At 43.1% G+C, this 22,908-nt stretch overlaps 1 long non-coding RNA gene across 1 annotated transcript in view; it reads left to right on the forward strand.

Annotated features, from left to right (window-relative positions):
- Positions 1 to 291: 291 nt before the first annotated feature.
- The window catches only part of LOC137652136 (uncharacterized), a 56,427-nt gene continuing 33,810 nt past the window's right edge, over positions 292 to 22,908 (forward strand). The window contains exons 1-2 of the long non-coding RNA XR_011046205.1: positions 292 to 387; positions 20,612 to 20,793. This is a non-coding gene — a long non-coding RNA (uncharacterized lncRNA). The remainder of the gene's footprint in view (positions 388 to 20,611; positions 20,794 to 22,908) is intronic.

The following is a 22,908-nucleotide window of genomic DNA, read 5'->3' on the forward strand; positions in this document are numbered from 1 at the left end:
GTCAGTGTTGCCAGATATGGGAATTTATCCCTAGATTTGGGGATTTTGGATGTCTGATGGAGGTATTCTGTACCAATTTCTACGAAGAAGAAACAAAGATGAGTAAACCTTTGTATTGTTGCAATTAGTTTTCTTGCACTTATATGAAGTACAGAGAGTAATTTCTATATTAGTAAAGCCTACAGGATCGGAAGAAAATATATTTGTGGAAATTGGAAATTTTTTTATCATGAGTATTCGGGGATTTTTAGACTAACCTATCTGGCAACACTGCAGTGACTGCACCAACTTCCAAGTGTGTTCCAATTTCAACATGGCGATTGTGTCTTGGTTCCGGAAAATTCACTCTTCTGGTCTTCCGTGCGAACCTTGAAAGATTAATCAAATGTAAGTTATTTCATATTTATTATTATATCATATACACAACATCCCTTATGCTAAATGCCTTTTCTTTATGCAGTGATTATTACGAAAGTGTGGCCATGTGACCATGTCAAAACTTGGCCATGAAGCCACAAAATTGGGTAATTCAAAAGGGTATGTCGTGTAAAATTCTCTTATTTTACGAAAATTGCTTTAGATTTTGTGCCATGGTGAGGTATAAACAAAGTGCCACTCCGAAATTAATCTGATATTTATATTATGCAACCTATGTGGACATATTAACCATATTTTTTTTCATGAAAATTATTTTGTAGTTTTAACTTGTTCTGATATCTCCCACCCTACGTATCCCAGTAGTAATATGGTGTCCCAATTCGGTCCCTTGGTGGGGATGGGTTGACAGCGAAAATGAAAAGTAGAATAGGTGAAGGTATGGGCAGAATTTAACGAAACAACAAGAAAACTAAATTATATTTCGTGTTACTCTTAAAATATTTTATTTTTCCTTGTTTCCTTTCCTCGCTTGGCTGTTTTCCCTGTTGGGTCCCCCTGGGCTTGTAATGTCCTGCTTTTCCAACTGGGGTTGTGGCTTGGCAAGTAATATTTGTTTTGGCGTTGTTACTGCTTTTAGAATGATTTATTGTTAATTTGTTCTCATTTATTTATTTCCTTATTTCCTTTCCTCGCTGGGCTATTTTTCCCTATTGGAGCCCTTGGGTTCATAGCATCTTGCTTTTCCAACTAGGGTTGTATCGTGGCTTAATAATAATGTGAACCAACTCCTACTCAGTCACTACATCCGAGGTAGCTCTATTGAGGACCGTTTTCTATGTACCAATTCAGAATGGTCTGCTTCGCTTGCATAATAACATTTTAATGCTCATTTGTTCCGTGCAGCGTTACTTCGATGTACCATTGGGCAGGTAATGAGGCCCACTATTTAAAGCATTCAGGGTGTATGTATGATGACTGTCATGCCCCTTAACTCCCTTATTTTCAACCCCCTTATGTTAAGAATAGTTTTTTTATTATAAAATTATCTGTTTTAATGTTAGTTTTCTCTATATTTTAATTGTTCATATTTTTTTATATAGTTTATTTCCATAGATCCTTTCCTCACTGGGCTATTTTTCCCTGTTGGAGTCCTTGGGCTTATGGCTGGGTTTTCTTATTAATATTGTGTTCACTTATCATGGGCTTTTTACCCACATCCCCCTTTAAAAGAAAGTCTTATTGAATCTTTTTCATAAATTATTCTTTTTGGGCTGTACAGACTCTTATGGACGTTTGTGTAAAAAGCGAACAAATACAGCTGTGATTTATTTATTTAAAACCCTTTTACCCCCAAAGGACGTACTGGTACGTTTCACAAAACTCACCCCTTTACCCCCATGGACGTACCGGTACGTCCTTGCAAAAAGATGCTATAAAACTTTTTTTTTTTCATATTTTTGATAATTTTTTTGAAAAAATTCAGGCATTTTCCAAGAGATTGAGACCAACCTGACCCCTCTATGACAAAAATTAAGGCTGTTAGAGCAATTTAAAAAAGATATACTGCAAAATGTGCTGGGGAAAAAAGAACCCTTTGGGGGTTAAGGGTTGGAAATTTCCAAAGAGCCTGGGGGTAAAAGGGTTAAGATGGCAAAATTTTTACGAAGCTTTAAAATAAATTTATCTAAATGAAAGTATGTTCGGAACCTCAATTTGGGTACCTCGCAAAATAGGCGTTAGGTTGTGGTCTTACCGTGATTTAACTGAGGCCAAGTATTCCTCTTTAAAATGTATAAGTACACTAGGTTGAGAAATTTCACAACCTTGGAGACACCTGTTATCTTGACAAAACCTTAGGTTGAATACTTTCACAGATGCCGATATATATTTCAATATAAGTCATTAGATAACATCGTCGCTGGCTACGATTAACAAATCTGAGTAAGTGTAAAGGTTGGATAGAATAGAAACAAAGGTTTTTCTGTTATAGAGATTAGACGTTGTCAGGTTTCGTCCAAAGGAAAAGGGTAAGGTTAAGTAGGTGAATTAATTTTGGTATTGTTGTGTATTACAGGGCAATGTAACCTGGGAAAAAAATTACTTTTTCTTATAGAAAAGATTACTTTCTCTTCGAAAAACACACTTTCCCGTCGCAAATGAATAGTTTCAGAAATATATATTATATCCTACAATAATGGGTGACCCCCAGTGGGAACTCAGGGTTTTGGGTGGGGAAACTAAATATAATCGTAAAACAGGCCTTTTCTTCTCTATACATTACCTTCTTGAATGTTTAATAAATGGAGGAAAATAAAAAACATTATAACTGGATAAACTTTGGAGGCGCCATTGCAAAGACTATGTCTCACGAAAAAATACAGTAACCAGTGCTGCCAGCGTGTAATGTAGATCAAATGTTAACTTATCATGCTAACATTAGCAGTGTTTTTCATTTAATTTTTCTCATTCTACTTGCCCGTTGTAGACGCTCTTGTATGTACGTTTGGACATAGCAGGTTTCGACTTTCTGCGCAAAACACCCCGCCTCCCTGCGCAGAGAATTTTCCCCCACCAATAGGATTTCTTCTTCTCTAATCGTGAAATGTAACTGTTCGTCTCTCTACCAGCTCTGTTCAAGTCTATTACTTGATTAGTTATGTAATACCCTCGTATACATATTACGTTTGACCCCAGTATTACTCGTTTTATTATCCAATACCTTATAAAATCACCTCTTTTTATATACCCATCAAATATTATTTATCATACATTCCATTTTATCTTCATACATTACTTTTTTACATTTTATTACCTTGTCACTCCCATATTTCACATAAATACTTGGTGGACAAGTTTCCCATTCTGTTCATTCATGTTTACTCTGTAGACTCCGTTGCTTTTCCGTTAACCAATCACGAACCCATATGTATGTGAAGTTTGCACGGGGGGGTTAAAATTTCCCAACCCCCACCTTCCATCAAGCCCTTTTCTGTGGAAACCTTTGCCCAAGTCACGTCTTTGTTAGTTCAAGTGTCGTCTTTTGCGTATTTTACGAACTAAGTATTAGAAAATTGTAACGTCTTCAGTAATACATACTTGAAACTATTTTGGTGTATTCCAATGTTGATAATTTTCTTAATTCACGTAATGTAATATACCAACTTTTACAGTTCCAAGTGCAGTTCTAATCTAAGGCAATACAGTTAAGACACCATAGTCTCAGTCACAATACCCCCGTGACCCCTATTATTATTATTATTTTTTCAATATTAAACTTAGCCGGTGATTATATAAGCTGCAGCTCTGCTGCTCGACAGAAAACTCTACGTTAAAAATCCGCCAGCGATCGCTATGCAGGTAGGGGGTGTACTTCAACAGCGCCATCTGTCGTGCAGGTACTCAGTACTCAATGTAAACACAGAACTCAATTTTCTCTCTGTCGTGCCACCGGCAAGACCTACTAATTCGCTGTTGCTAACTGGATTGGTTTTCACAACTTTTTGGTGAAGTACACGTTTCTAGTTTTGAGCTTTCGCTTTGCAGGCTTTATCTTCAATACATCCTTGCATTCTTTTGTTGATATCGGATTATTTTTTGATGACTTTGGATAGTTTTTGAATTCCCCTTTGACTAATTCAAAATGGCTGACCTTTCTCAAGTCCCTAAATTCAGGAAGTGTAATGCTAGGGACTGTTCAAGGCGTCTTCCGAAGGCCTCTATCGATCCTCACACCGTTTGTTCCAATTGTCGGGATAAAACCTGTCAATTGGAAGATCGATGTGAGAAATGCGTTGGGCTTTCGGAATTCGATTTTATCGAATTCCAGAAATATACACGTAGGCTAGAGAGAGATAGAGTCAGGAGAAGTTCATCTCGCTCCGTAGAATTTTCCTCTCCTCATGCCCCACAACCTATTCCTTCCCCTGTAGTGGTTGCTCCTGATCCCCCTTCTAGCACTCAAGAACCTTCGATGGCAGATATGATGCGTGCCATCCAAGCTCTGGGTGAGAGAGTCGAGTCCTTGGCTAGTGACCGTAACCAGCTCATGGCAGACGTCAAGGAGCTGAAGTGTAAGAGTGCAGTGGGTAGTGATAGTGTTGTGGATAGTGTTGCGCTTGAGGGTTCGTCTGTTCGTGCCTGTCGTCCTCCCAGTCCGGGACCTCTTGCAAGCTCCCAAGTCCAGGGGAGAAGCAATGTCGTACGACCAAAGGGTTCGAGAGGCTTTAATCAGCGAACAGACGTTCCCTCCGTGGTTTCGGGCGTATCTACCCAAGATAGTCCCACCCACACAAAGACGAAAGAGCCCATTTATTCCTCGTCTGCGGAAGAGGTTTCTCGTAAGAAACCATGGACCAAGGTCTCGCGGCCTCTTAAGCGCAAGTCGGTCCCTTCCGCGCAAGTCCAACGGCCCAGTTGTAGCCACTGGGTCAGTTCGGACTCGCTGCAGTCTTCCGACGACTGCTCACCTCCTAAGAGAGGCAAAGCGGTACCGCCTCAGGCAGTCACACCGTCTGTTGCCGCACCTGCTCCTGTAGACCCTAAGTGGTCTTTGCTGCAGACCATGCAGTATCAGTTAACGTCATTGATGCAGGACTTTCGTGCGGAGAAGGTTGACACTGCACCAACCTCTTGCCTACAACCACCCACGGTTGTGCGTCCTGTGGACGCTGAGGCGACCTTCTGCCGCACTCCAGCTGAGAGAGTCCCGCCACCCATGCGTTCCAGTGTACCCTGCCAGCCGCATGTTGACGTTCAGCGACGCACGGAACCTTCCGTTGACGTTCGCGAGGTACAACAACAGTCTAAGTTGTTTTGTTTTGACGCGGTGCGTCAACCTCCGCAACCCAGTGTGGTTACCTCTGCTCGCCCACATCAGACTAGACAGTTTGGAGTAGACGCTATGCGTCCCTGCGCTGCTATGATTGTTGCCAGTTCACAGACTGGGCAACAGTTCCATGACGTTGCGTCCGGTTCAGTCACGCGTGCACCCGTGCTACCGGACTCAGCTGACCAGCCGATTCCTACTCCTTTGCCGCTTCCTCCTCAATTCTCGGATGATGGACTCTCTGATGATGACGACGCGGCACACATTGATGACCCACATTCGGACCCTGATGAACCCAAGACCACGCAACCCTCTTTGGACTTTAGAAAAGTTCTTGCTCTGTTCAAAGAGATGTATCCGGACCAGTTTGTGTCTGCGGCTCCACGCTCTCCTCCGTCAGAGTTTGCTTTAGGTACGCAGTCATCCGCGCCTGCCTTTACGAAACTCGTCCTCGCCCACTCGTCCAAGAGAGCTTTACGAGTTTTAGGAGATTGGATGCAGTCCAAAAAGAACCTAGGGAAGACAGCCTTTACGTTTCCCCCTGCGAAACTCTCTTCCAGATCGAGCGTCTGGTATGCCACGGGAGAAGTTCTCGGCTTGGGAGTTCCTGCCTCTGCCCAGGGCGACTTCTCAAGTCTGGTAGACTCTCCCCGCAGGCTAGCCATGAGACGCTCTAAGATATGCTGGTCTCCTTCGGACCTAGACCATCTGTTGAAAGGAGTATTTAGAGCCTTCGAGGTCTTTAACTTTATGGACTGGTGTCTGGGAGCTTTGAGCAGGAAGATCTCCCCATCTGACAAGGAATCTTCCTTGCTCATAATGTCCTGCATGGACAAGGCCATATGTGACGGATCTAGTGAGCTTGCGGCTTCGTTCGTATCCGGGGTCCTCAAGAAACGGGAGAACCTTTGCTCTTTCCTGTCAGCTGGAGTAACACCGTGTCAAAGATCAGAACTTCTTTTTGCTCCTCTCTCAAAGTGCCTTTTTCCAGAGGACTTGATTAAGGAGATTGCTGCCTCTTTGATTCAGAAGGACACCCATGACCTGGTTGCGTCCTCTGCCCGCAAAGCCACCCCTTTGCCTACCTTGTCAAGACCCAGGATGGACACTCCAGCGTCCAGATTCATTCCGCCCTTTCGTGGCAGAGCCTCCAGCAGAGGAGGTGCTCGTGCCGAAGGGAGACGTGGGAAAAAGAAAGGTACCAAGTCCTTTAAAGGCAGAGTCTGACTGCCACCTTCTTCAGAGAGCAGTGGGAGCCAGACTCAAGAACTTCTGGGAGAAAAGAGGCGCAGATGCACAATCTGTGAAGTTGCTCAGAGAAGGGTACAAGATCCCGTTTGTACGAAAACCCCCTCTAGCAACGTCTCCCATCGATCTCTCTCCCAGGTACAGAGAGGAAGACAAGAGACGAGCTTTGAAGCAGGAGGTGTCTCTCTTACTAGAAAAGGGAGCGGTAGTCAAAGTCCGGGACCATCAATCCCCGGGCTTCTACAACCGTCTCTTCTTAGTGGTAAAGAAGACAGGAGGGTGGAGGCCGGTGCTAGATGTCAGTGCGCTGAATGTCTTTGTCACAAAGCAGACGTTCGCCATGGAGACCACAAAGTCCGTTCTAGCAGCGGTCAGAAAGGAAGACTGGATGGTCTCTTTAGACCTAAGGGACGCATACTTTCACATCCCCATCCACCCAGACTCCCAACCTTTTCTGAGATTCGTTTACAAAAAGGTTGTCTACCAGTTTCAAGCCCTGTGCTTTGGCCTAAGCACAGCTCCTCTTGTGTTTACGAGGCTGATGAGGAATATAGCCAAATTCCTTCATTTATCGGACATCAGAGCCTCCCTCTATTTGGACGACTGGCTTCTAAGAGCTTCTTCCAGTCGTCGCTGTCTGGAGAATCTAAAGTGGACTCTAGATCTGATCAAGGAATTGGGTCTCCTGGTCAATATGGAAAAGTCTCAACTGGTCCCATCCCAAACTATTGTGTATTTAGGGATGGAGATTCACAGTCAAGCTTTTCGGGCTTTTCCGTCGGCCCCCCAGAACAAGTCAAGCCCAGGTATGCATCCAGAACATGCTGAAGAAGGAACGATGTTCAGTCAGACAGTGGATGAGTCTGATAGGGACACTATCATCCCTGGAACAGTTCGTTTCGTTAGGAAGACTACACCTCCGTCCCCTTCAATTTCACCTAGCTGTTTACTGGAAAAAGGACAAGACGCTAGAAGGGGTCTCGATCCCCATTTCCGAGAAGATGAAGTCGTCCCTGACTTGGTGGAAGGACAGTATCAGCCTCAGAGAGGGTCTGCCCCTGGCTGTTCAGACTCCCAACCACGTTCTCTTCTCGGACGCATCGGACACGGGCTGGGGTGCGACATTAGACGGTCGGGAATGCTCGGGAACTTGGAACTTGAGTCAAAGAACGTTACATATCAACTGCAAGGAGCTACTGGCAGTTCATCTGGCTTTGAAAAGCTTCAAGTCCCTCCTTCAAGGCAAAGTGGTGGAGGTGAACTCGGACAACACCACGGCTTTGGCGTACATCTCCAAGCAAGGAGGGACCCATTCTATGACGTTGTACGAGATCGCAAGGGACCTCCTCACCTGGTCAAAAGATCTAAACCTTTCTCTAGTAACGAGGTTCATCCAAGGCAACTTGAATGTCATGGCAGATTGCCTCAGTCGGAAGGGACAAATCATTCCAACAAAATGGACCCTACACAAGGATGTGTGCAAGAGACTGTGGGCCACATGGGGCCAGCCTACCATAGATCTCTTCGCAACCTCGATGACCAAGAGGCTCCCAATATATTGCTCACCAATCCCGGACCCAGCAGCAGTTCATATAGATGCCTTTCTACTGGATTGGTCACATCTAGACCTATATGCATTCCCCCCCGTTCAAGATTGTCAACAAGGTACTGCAGAAGTTCGCCTCTCACGAAGGGACAAGGTTGACGTTAGTTGCTCCCCTCTGGCCCGCGAGAGAATGGTTCACCGAGGTACTTCAATGGCTAGTGGACGTTCCCAGAACTCTTCCTCTAAGGGTGGACCTTTTACGTCAGCCACACGTAAAGAAGGTACACCAAGGCCTCCACGCTCTTCGTCTGACTGCCTTCAGACTATCGAAAGACTCAAGAGCTAGAGGCTTTTCGAAGGAGGCAGCCAGGGGGATTGCTAGAGCAAGGAGGACATCCACTCTTAGAGTCTACCAGTCGAAGTGGGAAGTCTTCCGAAACTGGTGCAAGTCAGTATCAGTATCCTCGACCAGTACCTCTGTAACCCAAATAGCTGACTTCCTCTTATACCTGAGGAAAGAAAGATCTCTTTCAGCTCCCACCATCAAGGGTTACAGAAGCATGTTGGCATCAGTCTTCCGTCACAGAGACTTAGATCTTTCCAACAACAAAGATCTACAGGACCTCCTTAAGTCTTTTGAGACCACGAAGGAACGTCGTTTGGCTACACCTGGTTGGAATTTAGACGTGGTACTAAGATTCCTTATGTCAGAAAGGTTCGAGCCACTACAATCAGCCTCCTTTAAAGATCTCACTTTAAAGACTCTTTTCCTGGTTTGCTTAGCCACAGCTAAAAGAGTCAGTGAGATTCACGCCTTCAGCAGGAACATCGGATTTTCATCTGAAACGGCTACATGTTCTTTACAGCTTGGTTTTCTAGCCAAAAACGAGCTACCTTCTCGTCCTTGGCCGAAATCGTTCGATATTCCAAGCCTTTCTAATATGGTTGGAAATGAACTAGAAAGAGTCTTATGCCCTGTTAGAGCTCTTCAAGTTCTATTTAAGATGAACTAAACCTTTACGAGGACAGTCAGAAGCTTTATGGTGTTCTATTAAGAAACCTTCTTTGCCTATGTCAAAGAATGCCTTATCCTATTATATCAGACTGTTAATACGAGAAGCTCATTCCCATCTGAGTGAGGAAGACCAAGCTTTGCTGAAGGTAAGGACACATGAAGTTAGAGCTGTCACAACTTCAGTGGCCTTTAAACAAAATAGATCTCTGCAGAGTATAATGGACGCAACCTATTGGAGAAGCAAGTCAGTGTTCGCGTCTTTTTATCTTAAAGATGTCCAGTCTCTTTACGAGAACTGCTACACCCTGGGACCATTCGTAGCAGCGAGTGCAGTAGTGGGTGAGGGCTCAACCACTACATTTACCTAATTCCATAACCTTTTTAATCTTTCTCTTGAAATGTTTTTTATTGTTGTTTTTGGGTTGTCCGGAAGGCTAAGAAGCCTTTCGCATCCTGGTTGATTTGGCGGGTGGTCAAATTCTTTTCTTGAGAAGCGCCTAGATTAGAGGTTTTGATGAGGTCCTGTAGTATGGGTTGCAACCCTTGATACTTCAGCTCCTAGGGGTCGCTCAGCATCCTAAGAGGATCGCGAGGCTCAGTAAGGAAGACGTACTTAAAAAGGCAGAGTAATTGTTCAAGTCGACTTCCTTACCAGGTACTTATTTATTTTATGTTTGTTATTTTGATAACTGCTAAAATGAAATAAAAAATCCTTAGCTCATAATAATGTAAACAATTATTGCTGGTCTCTACCCACCCCCCTGGGTGTGAATCAGCTTATATAATCACCGGCTAAGTTTAATATTGAAAAATGTTATTTTTATAATAAAATAAATTTTTGAATATACTTACCCGGTGATTATAAATTAAAGGACCCTCCCTTCCTCCCCAATAGAGACGCAGTGGACCGAGGAGAAAATTGAGTTCTGTGTTTACATTGAGTACTGAGTACCTGCACGACAGATGGCGCTGTTGAAGTACACCCCCTACCTGCATAGCGATCGCTGGCGGATTTTTAACGTAGAGTTTTCTGTCAAGCAGCAGAGCTGCAGCTTATATAGGCCTAATCACCGGGTAAGTATATTCAAAAATTTATTTTATTATAAAAATAACATATTATTATTATTACTATCCAAGCTACAACCCTAGTTGGAAAAGCAAGATGCTATAAGCCCAGGGGCTCCAACAGGGAAAAATAGCCCAGTGAGGAAAGGAAATAAGGAAATAAATAAATGAAGAGAACAAATTAACAATAAATCATTCTAAAATAAGAAACAACGTCAAAACAGACATGCCATATAATAAACTATCAACAACATCAAAAACAAATATGTCATAAATGAACTATAAAAAGACTATGTCCGCCTGGTTAACAAAAAAGCATTTGCTCCAACTTTGAACTTTTGAAGTTCTACTGATTCAACCACCCGATTAGGAAGATCATTCCACAACTTGGTCACAGCTGGAATAAAACTTCTAGAGTACTGCGTAGTATTGAGCCTCATGATGGAGAAGGACTGGCTATTAGAATTAACTGCCTCCCTAGTATTACGAACAGGATAGAATTGTCCAGGGAGATCTGAATGTAAAGGATGGTCAGAGTTGTGAAAAATCTTATGCAACATGCATAATGAACTAATTGAACGACGGTGCCAGAGATTAATATCTAGATCAGTAATAAGAAATTTAATAGACCGTAAGTTTCTGTCCAACAAATTAAGATGAGAATCAGCGGCTGAAGACCAGACAGGAGAACAATACTCAAAACAAGGTAGAATGAAAGAATTTAAACACTTCTTCAGAATAGATTGATCACCGAAAATTTCTTTAACTTTAATGTGTTAGTTTTATTATATTTTGTTAGAGTGCAAAGCGCGGCATTACCAATTGCCAATGCATACGAGGGTGATGTTTTATTTTCCTGTGATCGTAAGCGAGGAACAAGAACCATTATAATGTTAGCGTGCACAGATCAATATTACCGCTTGCCAGTACATACGAGCTTGATGTTTTATTTTCATGCGAGCGAAGCGTGCTAATGGCGAAACAAGAACCATTATATATAATGTTATCGTAACAGTACTAACGTTACCGTAACATGAGTGAAGTGATATAAAGGTCATTATATTGGGTTTGTGACCTGGGAACCCCTAGGTTAGGTTAGGTGGGTTTGTTAGGTTCTGTGCCCTTTTTGTACTTTTTTATATATTGTGTAAAGGGTATATGGAGAAATTCTTTAAAATATACATGATGATATTACCGTATCATTGCTAACTTAGTAATGCCACCGCAACGTTGGTAACGCTGTCTATCACCGTAACGTTGGGTATCATTGGTAACATTGCTAATGTTATCGTTCGCAGTACATACGTGGTGACACCGAATTTGAACAAGTGCTTATATTTAAAAATTTTAACACAACATATATGACAACAGTGATTATATTTAACCATTTCAACAGAAAATATATGTTTTCCTGTAGAAATTAACGTGATTTAACTGGTTTTCACCTTAATTTCATCCGTAATAATAGCAACCAGTTCGGCAACTTAAAGTTAGTCGAATTGGTTGATCTGTTTGGTTGCGGTTGAAATGAAGGTCAAATTCGGTTAAATCATGTTATTTACTATAGGGAAACTTATGTTTTCTGTTCGAAATCACACCCTGTAATACAATACAAATTTACCCAACCCCCTAATGCTAAGAATAAGTTTTTTTTTTTTTTTTTTATAAATACAAAAAGATCTGTTTTAAAGTTACTTTTCTCAATATATTTTAATTGATCATAACTATTTGTATAGTTTATTTTCTGTAATCCTTTCCTCATTGGACTATTTTTCCCTGTTGGAGCCCTTGGCCTTGTGGCAGAGTTTTCTTATTGATAGACTTATGGGCTCACATACCCCTTGAAAAAAAAGTCGTATTGGATCCTTTTCATAAATTATTATATTGGGCTGTACAGACTCCTGATGACGTTTGTGTAAAAAGCGAACAAATACAGCTGTAATTTTTAAATATTTAACTTAGCCGGTGAATATATAATAGCTGCAACTCTGCGGCTCAACAGACAACATACTTAAAAAACCTGCGAGCGATCGCTATGCAGGTTGTGGGTATGCCCACCAGCGCCAACTGTCGGCCAGATACTACTCTCGAATGTAAACAAAACCTTCAATTCTTCTCTGTCGACGTTAACGACAAGACGTACTTTTACTCGCTGTAGAACCTGGAGTTTTCCCATCATATTTGGTGAAGTACTTTAATTTGGTTTGAGCTTTCGCAGTACAGGTGTTTTTCTTCAACATAAACTCTTGAACTCTTTTTTGAATCGGATTATTTGTTGATGACTTAGATCGTTTTTGGAATTTTCTTTGACTAATTCAAAATGGCTGACCCTTCTCAAGTTCCTAAGTTTCGAAAGTGTAATGCTAGGGACTGTAATAGGCGTCTTCCAAAGGCTTCTCTCGACCCTCACACTGTTTGTTCCAATTGTCGGGGTAAAACCTGTCAATTGGGAGATCGGTGTGAGGAATGCGTGGGCCTTTCGGAATTCGATTGGATCGAATTTGATAAATATACACGCAGACTAGAGAGAAATAGGGTAAGGAGAAGTTCATCTAGGTCCGTAGATTTTTCCTCTCCACATGCCCCTGAACCTAATCCTTTCCCTGTAGTGGTTGTTCCTAACCCCCCTCCTAGCACTCAGGATCCGTCTATGCAAGACATGTTGCGTGCCATTCATGCCTTGGGGGAGAGAGTTGAGGCTTTAGCAAGTGACCGTAATCAACTCATGGCGGACGTGAAGGAACTTGAGTGCCAAAGTGCCACGGCGGAAAGTGGGAAAGTGCTTAGTGTTACGCAAAGTGTTGTGAACAGTGTTGCGACCGAGGGTTCGTCTGTTCGTGCCTGTCGTTCAGCTAGTCCAGGACCTCTTGCAAGCTCCCAAGCCCTGGGGAGAAGCAATGTCGTATGACTTATGGGTTCGAGAGGCCTTGATCACCGAACAGACGTTCCCTCTTTGGTATCAGGCGTATCTCGTCAAGATCGCCCCTACCATAAGACGAGAGAGCCAATTTTTACCTCGTCGTCCGAAGGCGTTTCACGTAAGAAACCATGGAGCAAGGTCTCTAGACCTTTGAAACGCAAGTCGGTCCCTTCAGGACAAGTCCAACTTCCCGGATGTAGTCACTGGGACAGTTCGGACCCGTTGCCGTCATCTGATGACTGTTCGCCGCCTAAGAAAGGCAAAGTTGTGCCGTCTCAGTCGCTAACCCCGTCTGTTACCGCACCCGTTTCCGTAGACCCTAAATGGGTTATACTGCAAGACATGCAGTCTAAGCTTGCGTCCCTTATGGAAGACTACAACGCAGAGAAGGTTTCCGTTGAACCTAGTTGTTTTTCTCATGGAGATACTGGCCTTCAGCCATCCAAGCGTTCTGTTGTGCGTCCTGTTGACGTTGATGTAGCTTTCTCGCGTCAACCAGTTGGGGTTGTACCTCCCCCGATGCGGTCCCGTGTGGATTTCCAGCCGCACGTTGACGTTAGGCAACTCACTGATGCGACTGGTGACGTTCAGGACGTTCACCAACCATCAAAGTTGACTTGTTTTGACGCGGTGCGTCAACCTCCGCAACCCAGTATGGTGTTGACTGCACAACCCAGACGGTCTAAACAGTCTCGGGTGGACGCTGTGCGTCCTCGCGCACCTGTTGTTGTTGACAGTTCCCAGACTGTTCAGCAGTTTCAGGACGCTGCGTCCTGCTCCGTCACGTATGCACCAGTGCGGCCGGACGCTGCTGGTCAAACGTTGCCTACCCCTTTGCCGTTTTCTTATCAGTTATCAGATGAGGAACTTTCAGATGAGGACGTTGCTGAACCACAGCCTGAGGATCAGCCTTCAGATTTAGATGAGCCTAGAGCAGTTCCACCATCTATGGACTTTAAAAAAGTCATGCTTGTTTTTAAAGAGTTGTTCCCTGAACACTTTATCTCTGTGGCTCCTCGTTCGCCGCCGTCTGAGTTTGTTTTAGGCGTTCCTGCTGCCATGCCAGCCTTTACGAAACTCGTTCTCTCTCGCTCATCCAAGAGAGCTTTACGGCTGTTAGGCGATTGGTTGGAAACCAAGAGGAGTTTAGGGAAGACGGCCTTTGCCTTCCCCCCATCTAAACTCTCGTCTAGATCGAGCGTCTGGTATGCCACGGGAGAAGTTCTCGGCTTGGGAGTTCCTGCCTCTGCCCAGGGCGACTTCTCAAGTCTTGTAGACTCTCCCCGCCGCCTTGCCATGAGACACTCGAAGATTAGTTGGTCATCCTCAGACCTGGACCACCTTCTTAAAGGCATCTTTAGGGCGTTTGAAGTTTTTAACTTCCTGGACTGGTGTTTGGGAGCCCTGAGTAGGAAAATCTCATCTGCCGATAGGGATGTTTCCTTACTCATTATGTCCTGCATGGACAAGGCCGTCCGCGATGGATCCAACGAGCTTGCCGCCTCATTCACGTCAGGAGTCCTAAAGAAACGAGTGTCTCTGTGCTCTTTTCTATCAGCAGGAGTGACGCCATGTCAAAGATCTGAGCTACTCTTTGCACCTTTGTCTAAGTGCTTGTTTCCTGAAGTCTTAGTTAAGGAAATAGCCTTGTCTTTAGTGCAGAAGGACACCCACGATTTAGTTGCGTCCTCGGCTCGCAAAGTTCCCCCTTTGCCTGCCTTGTCTGCTAGACCTAGGATAGACACTCCAGCGTCCAGGTTTATTCCGCCCTTTCGTGGCAGAGCCCCCAGCAGGGGAGGTGCTCGTGCCGAAGGGAAGAGAGGAAAGAGGAAAGGATCCAAGTCCTCGCGGGGCAGAGTCTGACTGCCCGCAACTTCAGACAGCAGTAGGTGCCAGACTCAAGAACTTCTGGCAAGCCTGGGAGAAGAGAGGCGCAGATCAACAATCTGTGAGGTTGCTCAGAGAGGGGTACAAAATCCCTTTTGTACGCAGACCTCCTCTAGCGACGTCCCCCATCGATCTCTCTCCCAGGTACCGAGAGGAAGCAAAGAGACAAGCCCTGAAACTGGAAGTGTCTCTTTACCTAGAGAAGGGAGCGGTGGTCAAAGTCTCGGACCTTCAATCACCGGGGTTTTACAACCGTCTCTTCCTAGTACCAAAGAAGACAGGAGGTTGGAGACCGGTGCTAGACGTCAGTGCTCTGAATGTCTTTGTCACAAAGACGAAGTTCACCATGGAGACCACAAAGTCAGTCTTAGCAGCGGTCAGAAAGGGAGACTGGATGGTCTCTCTCGACCCAAGGGACGCGTACTTCCACATCCCCATTCACTCAGATTCCCAACCTTTTCTGAGATTCGTCTTCGACGATGTGGTGTACCAGTTTCGGGCCCTGTGCTTTGGCCTAAGCACAGCTCCTCTCGTGTTTACGAGGCTTATGAGGAATGTGGCAAAATTCCTCCATTTATCGGACATCCGAGCCTCCCTTTGTTTGGACGACTGGCTTCTCAGAGCCTCTTCCAGTCATCACTGTCTGAAGGATCTCAATTGGACTCTAGATCTGACCAAGGAATTGGGACTCCTAGTCAACTTGGAAAAGTCCCAGCTGATCCCATCCCAAACTATTCTGTATTTAGGGATGGAGATTCACAGTCCAGTTTTTCGGGCTTTTCCGTCGGCCCCCAGAATAGATCAAGCCCTGCTCGTCATCCAGAAGATGTTGAAGAAAGAACGTTGCTCAGTCAGGAATTGGATGAGTCTGGTAGGAACGCTATCATCCCTGGAGCAATTTGTCTCGCTAGGAAGGCTACACCTCCGACCTCTGCAATTCCATCTAGCTTTTCACTGGAAAAAGGACAAGACGCTAGAGGCGGTCTCGATCCCGATTTCCGAAAAGATAAAGACTTGTCTGACTTGGTGGAAAGACAATATCAGTCTACGAGAGGGTCTTCCCCTAGCAGTTCAGAAACCCAACCACGTTCTCTTCTCAGACGCATCAGACTTGGGCTGGGGCGCGACGCTGGACGGTGGGGAATGCTCAGGTCTGTGGAACTCGAGTCAGAGGAGCATGCATATCAACAGCAAGGAGCTTTTGGCGGTTCACCTGGCCTTGATAAGCTTCGAGAGTCTCCTTCGAAACAAGGTGGTGGAGGTCAACTCAGACAACACCACGGCCTTGGCGTACATTTCCAAACAGGGAGGTACCCACTCACTGACTCTGTACGAGATCGCAAGGGACCTGCTCATCTGGTCAAGAGATCAAGGCATCTCCCTAGTAACGAGGTTCATCCAGGGCGACTTGAACGTTCTAGCAGATTGTCTCAGTCGGAAAGGTCAAGTAATTCCAACCGAATGGACCCTCCACAAGGATGTGTGCAAGAGACTTTGGGCAACTTGGGGTCAACCCACCATAGATCTCTTTGCAACCTCGCTGACCAAGAGGCTTCCAATCTATTGCTCTCCAGTCCCGGACCCAGCAGCAATACATATAGATGCCTTTCTCCTAGATTGGTCACACCTAGATCTTTACGCATTCCCACCTTTCAAGATTGTCAACAAGGTACTGCAGAAATTTGCCTCTCACGGAGGGACAAGGTTGACGTTAGTTGCTCCCCTCTGGCCCGCGAGAGAATGGTTCACCGAGGTACTTCGATGGCTGGTAGACTTTCCCAGAAGTCTTCCTCTAAGAGTAGACCTTTTACGTCAGCCACACGTAAAGAAGGTACACCAAAGCCTCCATGCTCTTCGTCTGACTGCCTTCAGACTATCGAAAGACTCTCGAGAGCTAGAGGCTTTTCGAAGGAGGCAGCCAGTGCGATTGCTAGAGCGAGGAGAGCTTCTACCATTAGAGTTTACCAATCGAAGTGGGAAGTCTTCCGAGACTGGTGCAAGTCAGTTTCCGTATCCTCGTCCAGTACCTCTGTAGCCCAAATCGCTGATTTTCTCTTATACCTGAGAAAAGTTCGCTCCCTTTCAGCTCCCACGATCAAGGGCTACAGAAGCATGTTGGCCTCGGTCTTCCGGCATAGAGGCTTAGATCTTTCCAACAATAAAGATCTGCAAGACCTCCTTAAGTGTTTTGAGACCTCTAAGGAACGTCGTTTGGCTGCACCTGGGTGGAATTTAGACGTGGTCCTAAGATTCCTCATGTCAGACAGGTTTGAGCCTTTACATTCAGCCTCCCTGAAGGATCTCACTCTTAAGACTCTTTTCCTGGTATGCTTGGCCTCGGCTAAAAGTCAGTGAGCTTCATGCCTTCAGCAAGAACATCGGGTTTTCGTCAGAAAAAGCCACTTGTTCTCTGCAGCTTGGTTTCCTAGCCAAGAATGAGCTGCCTTCTCGTCCTTGGCCTAAATCTTTCGATATTCCTAGCTTATCGGAGATCGTAGGCAATGAACTAGAGAGAGTATTATGCCCTGTTAGAGCTCTTAAGTTCTACTTAGCTCGTACTAAACCTTTACGAGGCAAATCTGAAGCGTTATGGTGTTCGGTTAAGAAACCATCCTTACCTATGTCAAAGAATGCTTTGTCATATTTTATCGGATTGTTAATACGAGAAGCTCATTCACACTTGAGTGAGGAAGACCGATCTTTGCTTAAGGTTAAGACGCACGAGGTTAGAGCTGTAGCAACTTCCGTGGCCTTTAAGCAAAATAGATCTCTGCAAAGTATCATGGACGCGACCTATTGGAGAAGCAAATCAGTGTTCGCGTCATTTTACTTGAAAGATGTCCAGACTCTTTACGAGAACTGCTACACACTGTGTCCAGACTCTTTACGAGAACTGCTACACACTGTGTCCAGACTCTTTACGAGAACTGCTACACACTGGGACCATTCGTAGCAGCGAGTGCAGTAGTGGGTGAGGGCTCAACCACTACAATTCCCTAATTCCATATCCTTTTAATCTGTCTCTTGAAATGTTTTTTAATGTTGTTTTTATGGGTTGTTCGGAAGGCTAAGAAGCCTTTCGCATCCTGGTTGATTTGGCGGGTGGTCAGAGTCATTTCTTGAGAGCGCCCAGATTAGGGGTTTGATGAGGTCCTGTTGTATGGGTTGCAGCCCTTGATACTTCAGCTCCAGGGAGTCTGTCAGCATCCTAAGAGGATCGCTGGGCTCCGTGAGGAAGACAGACTTACAAGGCAGAGTAATCGTCTAAGTCGACTTCCTTACCAGGTACCTATTTATTTTGGTTTTGTTATATTGATAACTGTCAAAATGAAAAAACTCTTGGCTTATACGCTGTAAACATATTTAACTCTGGTCTCTACCCACCTCCTTGGGTATGAATCAGCTATTATATATTCACCGGCTAAGTTAAATATTTAAAAATGATATTTTAATTATAAAATAAATTTTTGAATATACTTACCCGGTGAATATATAAATTAAACGACCCTCCCTTCCTCCCCAATAGAGACGCAGTGGGACGAGAAGAATTGAAGGTTTTGTTTACATTCGAGAGTGGTATCTGGGCGACAGTTGGCGCTGGTGGGCACACCCGCAACCTGCATAGCGATCGCTCGCGAGTTTTTTAAGTGTGTTGTCTGTCGAGCCGCAGAGTTGCAGCTATTATATATTCACCGGGTAAGTATATTCAAAAATTTATTTTATAATTAAAATATCATTTTTTATATTTAAGATAGCAAAGTTTTTACGAAGCTTTAAAATACATTTATATAAATGAAAGTATGTTCGGAACCTCAATTTGGGTACCTCGCAAAATAGGCGTTACGTTGTGGTCTTACCGTGATTTAACTGAGGCAAAGTATTCCTCTTTAAAATGTGTAAGTACAGTAGGTTAACCCTTTTACCCCCAAAGGATGTACTGGTACGTTTCACAAAAGCCATCCCTTTACCCCCTTGGACGTACCGGTACGTCCTTGCAAAAAAAATACTATAAAATTTTTTTTTTCATATTTTTGATAATTTTGAGAAAATTCAGGCATTTTCCAATAGAATGAGACCAACCTGACCTCTCTATGACAAAAAATTAAGGCTATTAGAGCAATTTAAAAAAAATATATACTGCAAAATGTACTGGGAAAAAAATACCCCCTGGGTGTTAAGGGTTGGAAATTTCCAAATAGCCTGGGGGTAAAAGGGTTAAGAAATTTCACAACCTTGGAGACACCTGTTATCTTGACAAAACCTTAGGTTGAATAGTTTCACAGATGCCGATATATATTTCAATATAAGTCATTAGATAACATCGTCGCTGACTACGATTAACAAATTTGAGTAAGTGTAAAGGTTGAATAGAATAGAAACAAAGGTTTTCCTGCTATACAGATTAGACGTCAGGTTTCGTCCAAAGGAAAAGGGTAAGTTTAACCTGTTAACCGTCCCTCTCCCTGACCGTTTTCGCTTTGTGAGCGTCACCCCCTATCCAGCGGATTGGCGCTTAAGCTTAGACCATGCGGTCTCATCTTGTTTTTGTACGTAATGAAAGCATTTAGGAGACACATGTCTAGCATGTGCCGAAATACCTTCTTGTAATACTTTTTCAGCCTGTTTCTTGCTGTTGAAAAATGTACCATAAGAGTAAGAGAGAGAGAGAGAGGGGGGGGGGTAAACTGCAGTTCTATATTTATATAAAGCAGTTATCGATGGCAAAGGCTTCCGTTTTCTTTTATGCTACTCATCGTGAAGGGTAGTGGGGAGATGAGAAAAATATAGGAGACCCGTCTTAGCCGAACGCCAAATGCGTACTGAAGAAACAGTTCTACTAAACGTTGTATCAAGTGAACGCAGTTGCCAATGATTACCAGATTTGGCGAGGGTGTTGCCAGACGATGTTCCTTTCGTTTTCTATACATATGAGCGTGATATGCTGTCGAAGACACCTTGAAAATATCTTCTAAAGTGGTGGACGTCATATGCCGTCAAGTGCGGTTGCGCAAAGAAAATGGAGGACGGCATATGACGTCGGAGACGGTTAACAGGTTAAGTAGGTGAATTAATTTTTTCAAGTGAAATCGGGTTTCCAGGAAAAATATGATAGGAGGATATTGTTAAGCATGAACAATGATTTAAGGGGTCAATTAAAGTACAGTACTCAAGTACTGTGGGCTACATACTAAGTTTAATTGTCTGTGAACATTGCATAGGCTATGCTGTATGCCAAAGTAATGTAAACTGATGGCCCTTTAAATTTTGAAAGTATTGAGTCCTGTCTCGGGTATGATGCCGTAAAAAGAAAAAATGGTAAAAATACTGGAATAAATGTTGCCAGGCATTTACTGTTTTAAAAAGATATATTGACCTGAAGGACAATATTACAGTCACCAATCCCTAAAAGATAATAAAAAAGTAAGGTAGCAATTCTGGTCAACTGTATTTTACTGAAATACGGCTGAGAATAGTAAATTGAGTTATTTCAGAAGTGGGTTGATAAGGGTGTCATGCTAATTTTATATTAATTTCAAAGTGACACAACTGCTTGTTTGACATAGCAAGAATCAAGATGAAACCATTAGATTCACTACATGTTTTATTGAACCATTTAATGCCTACATTTTCAAAGTTTCTTACATGCTAAAGTTAACCTTGTGTAACAAATTAATTTAGTCTTAGTCTGTTTTTCATGAGTTTAACCATCAGTTGCTTCTTTATAAGGTAAGGTATCTGGTGTCAGTTCCTGTAACATCCGGGGAGGTGCACACCAGAATGTTAGGGCAAGCCCAACGCACTGTGGTGCCCAGCCCAAGTAAATGGATTAAACTCTTGGTCCCTGCCTGGTATCAATCTGCCGCCATGTGAATGCTAGGCCAACGAGTTACCGAAGTACTAGCCAGGAGGTAAGTTATTGATGTAGCTCTTTAGAAACATCGCTTTCATTGAATAATTTTCTTGTAGTTTCCATTGGTAATTACTAATATGCAACTATGGATTAGCCAAAATTAGTCTGGTTGAATGATTTGTACCTTATAACTTGTCATGATGCTGTTACAGCCACATACTGTAGGTTACAGTAGTGGAGCCATTGTGAAATTCTGTTGGCTATAAAGTTATGTATGCTAAGTACTACAACTTTTGAAAGCCATCATGTACCCTTTTTTTTTGGGGGGGGGGGTGTTTGTAGATTTTTGTTGTTACTGGTGTATATGGGAAATGTTGCAGAAAATGTTAAAGCTATCAAGCCTGGATTGAGTCGTACTATATCAAGGTTGAGTTACTTGTGAGAAGTGCAATTCTGTACTACACAGCATAGTTAAATGATTAGGGAAAGATGCACATAGATGTGTACCCAAGTTATATTATTCTTGTGATATTTATCTCTGCCAGTGAAGTTGAAATGTGGTTATGCTTCTGCCCCTGTATGTTTGTTTGTTTGTTCGTGAACAGCTTCCTGGCCACAATATTAATCGAAGAATAATGAAACTTGCAGGGATTGTTATGTAAAAAAACTGGAAATGATTCAGTTTTGGATGGTCAGGGTCACTGTCGAGTAAAATGTCCAATTCATGTAATCAACCATAACTTTGGACATCGTTGTCACAGACTTCAAACTTGGTTTATAAGTGTATGAAACACCATGCCAATTAATACATGTTAAGGTCAAGGTTGCAAAATAAGCTGCCAAGGGGGAGGTCGGCATTCTTATTGAGTGTCCCTCTAGTTAGTCATTGAGATAAGTAGTTCAATATTGTCAGTTTGCTACTTTCTTGACGCTTCCTAAAGCAACTGCAGTGTTCCCCCTCATATTTGCCTGGCTGTTGAGTGACCTTAGGCCAGAATGGCCAGCCGTATGGCCCAAATTCTCTAAAAGCTAATGCCGTGCTTTTGCATGAGTTTCATACCCTAGGGTAAAGTGCAAATGATCAACAGTAGGAAAGGCTTATTTGTTATCGAAAATATTTCCATTGAATTATAGACTTAATTTAAATCAAGATATTTATAACCTGATACCTCGGAAGGAATTAAGTTTTCCTATACTCTTGACTCGAATATGGCCATTTAACTTATGCTCCTGTTGCGTAAAACATTAACAATTGAACATATTTCATGTGAATGTGTGAAAAAGTGATGTCATGTATTGATCTCAAATCACTTAATCTTTTTTTTTCAATCAACATATGTCTTGTCAATTGTAACCTTTCAAGATTGCATTATTTTCTCTTCATTTAAGAACAAACATCCAAACCAGTCTCATACGAGCTAATGTATTAGAATCATTATTACGTTAGGTTTAATTATTTTCTCTACACAAGAACAAACTCCAAAATTAGTCCTGTACAAGCTATAGATTGGAATAAATAGTTTAGTTGAATTATGGTTTTAAACTACCAGACATTTATTTATGGCTACTTTCTACTAGGTAGGAAGAGAGGAAGACATTAGCCATGGTAAACAGCTCTTATAGGAGAAGGACACGCCGATATCAAACCATTGCCGTAAGGATAGAAGAGACTTTACTGATGGTAAGCAGGTGTTATAGAAAACACTCCAATATCAAATCATTGTTTTCCAGTCTTTGGTAGTGCCATAACCTCTTTACCATGGTCTTCCACTGTCTTTATTTAGATTTCTCTTGCGTGAAGGTACACTCAGGCATACTATTCCTTTTTAATTTTCTTTCCTCACTGGGCTATTTTCCAGTTGGAACCCTTGGGCTTATAGCATCCTGCTTTTCCAACTAGGGTTGTAGCTTAGTTAGTAATAATATGATGCATTGTTCCCAGCATCTAATTATTGCCTCTCCCCAGCGTACCCAGGTCATCTCGGATAGTTGATTTAAAGAGGGAAGACGGTATTAGAAAGGAAATGAGGAAGTTTGTAACCAAGATATCAGATTTTTTATTTGTAATGAACACAGAGTTGGTCAAATTAAGTATTGAATTTAATATAAATCCCGTGTATAGAGCAATATCATTGTTTAATCCATTTAAAAAAGGAAATTAATAGATTGAGTG

This window comes from Palaemon carinicauda, chromosome 13, assembly GCF_036898095.1.
Source record: "Palaemon carinicauda isolate YSFRI2023 chromosome 13, ASM3689809v2, whole genome shotgun sequence".
NCBI lineage: Eukaryota > Metazoa > Arthropoda > Malacostraca > Decapoda > Palaemonidae > Palaemon > Palaemon carinicauda.